This window comes from Macrosteles quadrilineatus, unplaced genomic scaffold (assembly GCF_028750875.1).
Source record: "Macrosteles quadrilineatus isolate MER2022 unplaced genomic scaffold, UCM_ALF_1.0 Scaffold_488__1_contigs__length_58560, whole genome shotgun sequence".
NCBI classification, from domain to species: Eukaryota; Metazoa; Arthropoda; class Insecta; order Hemiptera; family Cicadellidae; genus Macrosteles; species Macrosteles quadrilineatus.
This window is the reverse complement of record NW_026543081.1, coordinates 47,435-58,561: the sequence shown is the minus strand read 5'-3', so window position 1 is coordinate 58,561 and position 11,127 is coordinate 47,435.

Genomic DNA, 11,127 nt, shown 5'->3' with positions numbered 1-11,127 from the left:
AGCTCTTGCGGCCACCAATCAGAGAGCAGCATTTCATCCCCACCCTTCCCCTAGGCCATGCCCCCTTTTGTCCCACGTGGTCGCCCTCTGGTGTCCCACGTGGTCTAACCTCACTTTTGTTTTCGCGCCAAACATCTAACCTCACTTTACGTATTGCATACGTAGGTTCCCGCCAAACGAAAAAAACTTCACCTTCCCGCCAAGAAACATAACCTCACTTTCGTGCTAAACGAAAAAACTTCTCCTTCCCGCCAAGTAACATAACCTCACATTTATTTTCGCGCCAGACGAAAAAATCACCTTCCTGCCAAGTAATTTAACCTCACTTTCGCGCCAAACGAAAAAATCACCTTCCCGCCAAGTGACTTTCGCGCTAAACGAAAAAAACCTTACTTCTTCTCCGCCGATTCCCGCCAAACAACGTATTGCGTAGGTTCCCGCCAAGTTACATAACCTCACTTTTATTTTCCCGCCAAACAAAAAAAACCTCACCTTCTCGCCAAACGAAAAAAACTTCATGTCCCTAGCAAATAGTATATAGAAAACTTGTTGTGCACCCTTTAGGACAGGGTTTGGGACTGTCCGAGTGTCTGAAGGACACCCCAGGTTCAGGTATTATATCGTATTGTACTTGTATCCAGAGGAACTGGCTTAGTATTATACCATATAATACCCCCCTCCCTTATTTTGAGGGTGCACTTGGAATTGAAAACGCAGTTATAATGTTACAAATATTTATTCTACAAGCAAGACACATTACTAATTTATAAAGAATTGAGTGAAGTGTTAAAAACTACTGAGCACTACTACTACTGAACAACATGCTAAAAACTAATGTTTATAAATAAGCACATTTGGGGAATTCCCCACCATCCCCGTACATTTAACACTATACAATTTAGAGTTTGTGAAACATTCTAGATCTTCGTCTGTGAGGAGGCTGGTGAACCTCGAGGGTAAAAATGTCACCCTCTCCTCGCCGGCAGATGTGGTGACGTGTAGTACGATCACCATGGTTCCGAATCTCGTGTTGATTCGTCTAGCAGATTGAATTTTCGCCGGCTCGGTCAGATCTTTGATGGGACTTTCAAAGGGGAAGAGAGCACCTCGCAAGACGACAGCTTTGTAGAAAGATCCATCTAAAACCATATTATATTGTCGTAATAATATTGTATGGATAGTCGAGTGGTTATAGTGTTTGCTTTTAAATCTGGAGGTTGCTGGTTTGATCCCCGGTTGATCCCTAAAAACTATGGGAACTATGATAGTAAAGAGGACCTATGCTGTTATTTTTACACTACAAGCTACATTAGTAAACTACAGCAGCGATATTTACCTTGAGAGAGTTGTGGAGTTGGTAGGATGTGGAGAGGTGCTACCCTCGGCAGATGCCTCTGGTTTTATACCGGGGTAGTGGGGAGCGCCCTAGGGCGGGGCTTAGAAATATAATTCTTTCCTGCCGAGGACGGCCTTTCTACAGAATGGACACCTAACAATACGATTAGCACAATTTTTACAAAGAGTGTGCCAGCAAGTCATTAATACTATAGTCGGTAGATTTTCAAAACAAATATGACAACTGATTGTTCCTGCAGAGGGCAATTCTTCATTAGAACTGGTATCGCTATCGATATCTCTAGTTCTGTTTATTCGCTCTCCAGTGGAAACTAGTATTGCTTCCAACGAGTCTCGGATGTCTTCCCAAATTGCGGGTGCTATACGGATCATTTCTGGGACATTTGTATCCTCCATAAAGTGGTTAGTTAGCCATAGTGTGTCCTGCAATTCCACTCTGACAGTCTGAACTACTGTCAAGATATCAATTAGTTCGTAACCTTCCGGTCGGCTACCACTCCATCTTTGTAAAAAATCGGCCAGCCTAAACTCTCGAATTTGTTGACGATCGGCTTCAACTTGGCACGATACACACCGAGCAGCAGACCGTCGCATCTGGAAACATAGGTAAGTGTTTATTGTATGCCTAAATGTATACTTATATGTATTTTCCCCAATCCCGATCTCCTTATCCTAGTTCTTCCTGTTGAGGTTGATGGTTCAGGGTGAGCTCGCATCCATTGCGGAAGGACTCTTGGCACCCCTAAAGATGTTGATGGTTGGGGTTCTTGAGATCTTTGTACAGGGGTCAATGTAGTGTAGACTGGTGGAGGCTGGTCCAAGCTCACGCGTGAATTATTAGCCGCATCCTCGGCTTCCACAAGAGCTCTGTCAATCGGAGATGTACGGTCTTCAGCCATCTAAATAAAAATATGGATATGTTGTAAATGCAGCTTAAATGGTGGATAAAAGTTTAACAAAAATCATACAAATAAACCCACCGCTTGGATAACGGATGTAGCTCGCTCGTCACTTAAAAATGTTGTACTTGTTAAAATATAATTTCTGTCTCTTGTCCTAGGAGGGGTTTCTTCCTGAAAAGAAACTCAAATCAGTTTACATTTTAATGTGTGTTTTGTTTAGTACTTTATGTTACTAGTACTTACTCTTGGACGTTTTTCTGGAGCAGCGTCAGAAGAGGACACTAGCATCAGTAGGAAAACACACACGTTGACAGGAGCCATGGCTTTGAGAAGCTTGCACGTGTTTTGTGCTTAAATAGGCACCCTTGTTCTAAATATAAAATCACAAGGGGAGATCCCCCTTTAGGTACTTTTGACAGGAGGGAGAGAACCCTCTAGGTACTTCCGCCGCGTAGACTATGGAGTACGGACAGTGTTTAGTGAAATTCTGGTACTATCCGATATTCAATAGATTCATTTGCTGCAGAGTGTGTAATTAATTCATTTTTGATTGATGGTGCTGATGAAGAATGTGGTTGGTTTGTTACAAATATCTGTGATTTGGACTTTGACAAACTCAAATGTTTTGTTTGTGGAGAGATTCTACCCGTTCTTTGGAGTTTAGACAAGTGACCCAGTTTCCACACCACGGTAAGCTGTTAGGCTAGGCCGTAGGGTCCCAGCGCGTTCTTTTTGTTAACCCAGAGCTTCACCAAGAGTCCTAACCTCTGGGGTAGGCTGCCCCAACCATCGCAGCCTACGGTGATGACCACTCCATAACAGATTTGCCACCTCCCATTTTTTGGTCCTTTGACAAATGTAAAGGGTTATTTACTCGGTGAAGCCTTTCAATTAACCCTTTTTGCCACTGACAAAGGATATTTTACTTTTATATGTTTTTTTTTGTCTCTGTCAACCCGTTCATTTTGAAAGCCTAGTATTTACTAGGCGAACCGTTCATTTTAGCCTACGTCATTTCATTTACTAAGAATGACAGAGATTTAAAAGTTTTTGTTATTTTTTTGTCAGATTATAGTCCGAGGTGAGAGGGAAATTAGGTGACATGGAGGATAACGCAATGTTTTACGATTTTTAGGTCAACCTCCGTACCAGCCCCTGGACTTATGGGTTTTAAGCCTGCCTGTTGGGCGAGTACACATACTCACACACACTCGCACATAGGGAGGATAACGCAATGTTTTACGATTTTTAGGCCAACCTCCGTACCAGCCCCTGGACTTATGGATTTTAAGCCTGCCTGTTGGGCGAGTACACACACACACACACACACACACAAGGAAACACCTCGAACTATAATCCGTTTTTTAATAAGGAACATCTCTATCCATGTACATTAAATGATTATCTACAAAATTACTACTTACATCTTGATATAAAACTACATTGTCCCAATCTACTTTACTTGCAAAGTCGTGGATAAAAGATTCCGACAACTTTTGATATTTACATACAATACTCCAGCACCCGTCAAAGTTTACAGCCATTTCCCGAAGAAAGTATTCGGGGAATTTCTGGCGCTTTAAAATTGGAGCCCAGTTCACTCTGTGAAAGTATATTCTGAGCATTTCAATGGAAAAATCATAATGGGACGATAAAATTTCCCAATCTAAAAATCTACTAAATTTCATGACAAATTTGTCTGTTAGAACCCCGTGGGGCTCTTTGCTCTCCTGAGACAACAGTGACCAGGCGTTCTCCATCTCCAAGCTCATACTGACCGGTTTTATGGAGTGAAAGGTTTAAATAGTACTGTAGAGTGTAGGCTGCGCTGAAAGCGCACCTTTTATGGTCACCGGTGACACAGCTTATTCCCGGTAGGCAGAAATTGTAAATGGACGGGCCAGAAATTTCCCGTACGTTGGGATGAAACCCTCGCAAAAACTCTGCCTTTTCTCTGCCTTTTGTGTAAATAATTTTAAAAGGAATGCAAAGTGCTGTAATTAAACCTTCATTGTACGGTACAGACCCTTCATTCCAACGGATACCGTGATGCCGAGTTAACCAGCGAGCGGTTCTTTGCATTTTTTCATTTAAATTTGTAATACTATAAGGTGGTTTGAAAATAATTTGGCAGTTTAAAGAGCCACCGACAACGGCCAACTCTTTAATTATAAATTTGTTATCGTTATCTATGAAGGCTTGAAACTCAACTACTGCAAACGCCATTTGGCCACCTTTTGTACAGTGATATCTCGTTAAACAAACGTTCGGCTATTAAAGTAGGTAACTGATCTGTACACTCGTTCACACCGGAAAGGACTTGATTGATACACTCTTTGATTAAATCGTCCCGGTAAAAAAGCTCCCTAAGTGAAATGTAAATTAGAGGGAGGTTATTAACAAACATGCACCATTCATTCTGGTTGAGAGTTATAGAGTGCTCGCCGTCAGAGACGTAAGCATACTGATGACCAAAGACCATGTTAACCCTAATATCCTCCCCCGTATCTACTTTGAACGAGTATTGGTTCTTACCCTCGAGTGCTAGGGTGACGTCATTAAAGTGAGCTGCAAGCTGACAAAATGCATCGTACGACCAATAAACACAACCTTTTCTACCTTTAAATAATACTCCGAGCCCTCTATTTAGAAAAATCCCCGTCACGACACATTTTGTTAGGTCATTATCCAAATGATAGTCTGATTTCAAGAAAACCCCAGTTAGTAAATTTATAGGTTCCTTGCTCTTGGGAATGAGCATCGGCTCTATACTCACATCCGCTCCCTGCGACGTCATCGCTCATACTAAATTTTCTTTAAACGGTTACCTTATTAACAGTACCTGTCAGTAATGAATATGTCATGTGAGTATCGTGTAAAAGTAAACAGTACGCGGACGTATTTGCTGTAAAGGCTGTACCCGACTCAAACTCTACTCGCACATCAATAGGGCCCGATTTTATGGAATCATTTTGCTTTGAACAGTCAATAACGTACAGGGGTGCTTTATCTTTGTATTTTTCTTTGTCCACTGCTGGATAGCTTTGTTTCCCGTAGTACGAAGAATGGAAACGGAAAAACATTTCATAGAAGATGGACCAATCACCGTGAATGTTATCATATGGATAGTACTGCGAATTTAAATAAACTTTAATATTTTTTAGATCGCAAGCATCAAAGCATGACATGTCCTTTTTTATGTCATTCTTGCGACTAGTCTGAAATCCTATGATTACGTAACGGGGTTTTTCAAGCTGACTGGAGGTCTTTACAGTCCACGATTGTAAAGTGGTCTGTGGTACTGATGGATACTCGTGCAGTTCCCACGATCTAAACGGTAAATGCACTTTTGTATCTTTGTCAATCATCTTTAGTAGTTTCAAACGGTAAGGATCAGATACGGTAACGTGTGGCACCCTCCAGTATACCCCTGTAATTTCCAAAACTACTTCAGCAGCATTTGTACTGTGCACTGCGTTTAAATCGGTAGATGACCGCAAAAGGATCAATTCTTGTCTGACATTAGCAATTACACGCTTATAGTCCTCGGCAAAACCCAGCAACATGTGCAAAGGAACACTGAACGAAAACTCTGTAATTTTCTCCGTTTTCCCAGAACCTAACCAACAAGCGTTTTTTTAAACTTTCTAGTTCACCCTGTTGAACCGATAACAGGTTTTTAATGGTGGTTGTTATACCTACATTTTTTATTCGATCGACCTCGACACCCCCGATTTCATATCTAATATCGTCAAAAAGAAACGCCACAGCATTATTGACAAGATGAACTTCTGCAGCAGTTCCATCCTGTTTCTTTCCGCTAACTCTGCCCACGATATGGAGGGTACTGTCAAACGGTGCAGTTATTATGTCCTGTTGACTGATTGGTATACGTATTTCATCGTTATTCTTAAAGGTCGATGAAGCGTACGGTTTATGAGTGTGAAACTCAATACCTGTGATTACATCACTGTACTCTGCTTTATTTTCTATGTCCAGCATTTTGAACTTTAAATCCTAATGAGCGCAAAAACTTTATATTGGTTGATGTTAATCGTACAGTGTCTTGACGCTTACTGATGGGTAAAGATTTTGTAACCTCCCTAAATACCAAACCCATTTTTCCTCCTTATATGCAGTCTGATGGATATATTTTCGTTTCTCAAGTTGATTCTCTCACCGTTTTGATCTTTGAGAGTGATTGTAACGTTGTTTATCCTCTTGACGTTCACAGGCAAATAAATGATTGTGTTGGGTACCTCCACTATTTTATAGCCCGGACCCACGTTTGGGTAGAACTCGTGTATAACATGGCCCTCAGCTCCATTGTCATACGAACCTCGAACTATATTACACTCTACGCGTATTACGTTAACATTAATGATGCTTACTGTTCTGTCGGAAGCGTGTTTTTCACCTGCTTTCAAAATTTTACTATCAAAACCCAGTAGAGGAGCAAGCGTGTTACTTTGTGTAAAATCAATAGCTTGGCTACACTTTATTTCCGATTTTAGCGTATTGTTATTTGCTTTCAATTCCAATTCCACATCCTTCCCTACTTTTTCTTTTAGAGCAGTTTCTAAATCTTCAATCTCATATGCACCTTCAGCTATCTCAATCATCCTACCATCACCGTAATAAAATTTGTTATTTTTACCCGCTTCAATATTTGGGATAGAGTGAAACGTCATCAAGTCTATAAGACCAATCTCCCATTCTCCTTCACTAACGTCAACAGGTGGGAAGTAATCTTTTGAAACATATGAACCTCTTCCACTCAAGCTAAACATTGTCGAGAAACTGTAGGCACAAGTGTCCGCATACAACTGAATTGAAATTTTGCTTCCGCTCGTAGTTATAGTAAATGTCGCAGTTACCAAAATACTGTAAAAGTTCACGTGGGGGCTTGAGATTACCAAAACTATCGAAATAGTACACGATATCTTTTACCTTTTTATAACACACCCAGTGAGTACCGTTGCCGAAACTAGAATCCAAGTTTACAATAGCCGATCCATTTTCTTTTGGTGCGCTAGGTAGAGTGTCTCTCATATAAACTCCTCTAAAGTGTGGTATACGTAGTTCTTTTGCATAGTGTAATAAATCATAATTTGTCAAAGGCCTTATTGGGATCGAGCTTTTTTTTTACCAACTCTTTTCTTTGTCTTTTTCTTACCGGCTCCTTGTTTTGGGTAAGGCCTTAGGTACAAACCTTTACCCTTTGGGTACGGTCTAAGGTACAACCCGTTTCCTTTGGTAGGAGATTTACGCTTAACTGGGCTTTTCTTCTTCTTTTTACCACCCCCTAACTTTGTTTTAGTCTTCATAGCTGTAGTAACAGCCCAAGCAGATGCTTTTTCAGCCAAAGATGCGTCTGAGGATTTAAATCGTCGCCACGCGCGTTCGGCCAACTCAGCGTCAGCCTGCCGTCTGTTCTCGGAATCTTTGTATTGCGAGTACGCAATGTCGTGCTGTTTGCAAGCTTCGTCTAATCCGTTGATTCCTTTGTCACCTCTAGCTAATCTTTTGGCTAATTTTGTACCTGGCCCACAGTAATTATAACCAGGTAAGTGAGCTTCAAATGGTAACAAATCTACAGCTTTGTTTACAACGGAGGATATAATACCTCTTCCTGTGACTGCTCGTTTGCGTCTAACCGATGTTTTCCTCTTCCCTGCCATTTTATAACTGATGACTGATACGAACTACAATGTTTTAAATAGATCGTCCCATGTAGACTGTTCCCGGACAACCTGTGTATTCCAATCTTCAAAACTAGGGTAACTAGCCCTCCCCCTGTTTATCTGTTTGTACAGTGTATAGGCTAGATCTGCCACCACTTCCTTGACGTATTCTTTATTTACAGCATCGTTTAACCACCGTGGTTTACCTACGTTTGTCAGCCGTTTACTTTTAACGTCCCAATGTTTATCTTTATCGGGTAAAATTTAATTATTTTGTAGATATTGCAAGGTAACCGCATCGTGAATGTGGGAAGGATCGGAGACCTGTCCTAACCGTTTATTCTTGAAATTCCATGCTAGCCCGCCTTGTAAAGGTGTATGATTGTCCAAGTATTGTTTATTTACGGCATCTCCCCCTTTACTGGGGGGTGCTACATTCTGAATAACTGTATTTTTAACATCAAAAGCTCCATTTTTATTTTTTTGCAACGTGTTTTTATTGAAATACTCGAGATTTACAGCGTCTTTGTTGGCAACTGGGGAGGCAACATTCTGTATGACCAACTGTTTTGCATCAAAAGACCCCGCACCTCGTGTTATAGTGTTTTCCTTGAGAAATGATAGGTTAACGGCATCTCCATCCGCCTTTGGTGGAGCAACATCTTGCAGCCGGTAATGATGTATCGAGTATGCAGTGGCGTCAGAGAACTTTAGCGGGGTATGAAGATCCATATATTGTTTTGTTACCGCATCTTTAACATCAACTGGATCAGCTATGTTACATACACGTGTGTTTTGAGCATCAAAATGACCACTTTGCAGTGTCATACAGTTTAAAAGTGAATTCGCATGCGATCTAAAATTCATCGCATCAAGATTGTCTTTTGGATCGTCGACATTGCACAGACGTTTACCTTGCATATCGTAGCTACCATCCTGTGATAATGCAAAGCCTTCGCCTTTGGGTCCAACAAGACCTTTCTCCTTCTTCGTATAACGTCCAAACTTGTCTATGCCCATCGTGAGACTGACTTGTATCGACTGTTTCCGCTACCTTTTATGTATCCTGCTTCGTGCAGTTCCTCTACAATGTTAACAATCTCGTTACTATGTGAAGTATTTCCCGTTTCAGCTGATGCTACCAACAGTTTTAGTCTATCGACCAACTCGTTGGGATTATCCCAATGCACTAAATCGCGAGACTTTTTACTTTTCCACGACATTCCTCTACCCTGTCTGACGGGAAACAGATCTTTGATCACGTGTCTGTATTTCAAACTACTATCACGTTTGATTTGATTGTCAAAATTATAACCCTTTTTGTGAGCATTTGATGCAATCAATATACTTTTGTAAGCATTTAGATCGTCCTCTGTATACACATCGCTGTTTGGCAGTCTTTTAAATATAAGTTCATAGAGCCCCTCGGAAGGTGGGTATCTCGTGTTGTTAACAATAATGGTACCGTCAGTGTCAAATTCCATCACTTTGTTTCCAATCATTAAAGTTTTTCCTCTTTCATCAAACCTCGGACCATAGTCGTGGTCAATAGTTCTATGTTTTCCACCGGCGTCTCGTATAAACTGGGTCATGTATTTTCTAGTTAACGGGTTCTCAAACTGCTCTTCAATGTACTTGGATGCTGTTTGAAAGCCTAATGGAGACGAAACAACCTCTTCCAATTGACTAGTTTCAGCTCTAGGTGTTGATATGGCTTCTGGTTTAAACGGTTGACCAATGTAATCATCGTCATCGCTCTCATAGTCCATTGGCTCTTCTTTAGAAAGCTGTTCAATTTTAACATCTGTTTTCGGTTCGCCTTTTTTCAGTTCTCTAATTAACGGTTTGTATTGCTGTTCCAGCAGTTTTTAGCTCTCCACACTGCCATCTTTAAACTGTCTAAATTTACGCCTAACTGCTTCTTTCAACTCTGCTATTTGCAGGGTGAGATGTTTATTCTTCCGCGTCATCTTTGATAATGAGCCTGAAACACCACAGCTAGCCTCTTAAGGCAATTCAATTTGCCGAAAAAATAGTGCACGTTTCTTATGTTTACGTAGGTAGTGCACTACTTCTTTCAAAGATATCCCTGAAGTAATATCTATATCTCGGTAGTATCTCTTTGTCACTAGATCAAATTGTGGAATAGTGTACCTTTTTGACCAATTCCGAAAAACAAACGTTCTTTTCCAATCATCTCTCCATTGTGGTATTTCTGCTACGGTATACCGCTCACTAACGTCACTTTTTTCCATATACCTCTGCAAAAAAGACATAGGACGTTTCATCTCATTGTGGTGTAACAGAAACGAGTTCAATAACCAAAACTCACTTGGATTCGCTCCAGTAAATTCACGCCACCGGTCAAACAGTTGACGATCAGTTATCGTATACACACCATTATTGAAACTTATCCCAAAACGTTCGCTATATTGTTGTAAAGTTGGCAACGCAGCCTTTAGAAATTCTGTTGTAAACAGTCCTTGGCACAAGTTGTTTACCCCGGCATAAGGTTTACCACGAGATATCGGTAATCCCGGAGGTACCGGACCATATGCTACATTATAACTCACATCGATATGGCATTTCGAAGCCATCGCAGTTTTATAAATCGTCAGAGGTGATCTTATTGGTAGAGTCCGTTCAGTCAATACTATACATCTTGCTGCATAGGGAATATTGCAACCGTATTCGAGCATTCGAAGGTAAATCTGGGTAAAGTTTATGCTACCATGAAGGTTGCGCAATGGTAAAACCTTACCAAAAATATCCGGAAACGGTCTAAATCTCGAAATAATATTATGGGACTCTCTAACTGTGCAGTTGTTCATATCTTCGTGATAGACCACCAGTTCAAGTGGAACTTTCTTTTCTTCGCATTTTTCCAAAAATCTAATCCAAATTTCACGGTTGTATGTACGTTCACTCGCAGATGGATCATTGATGGATCAAAGATGGATCATTGATGCATCATAGATGCATCAAAGATGGATCATTGATGCATCATAGATGAATCATAGATGCATCATAGATGCATCAAAGGATGGATCATTGATGCATCATAGATGCATCAAAGATGGATCATTGATGCATCATAGATGAATCATAGATGCATCATAGATGCATCAAAGATGGATCATTGATGCATCATAGATGCATCAAAGATGGATCATTGATGCATCATA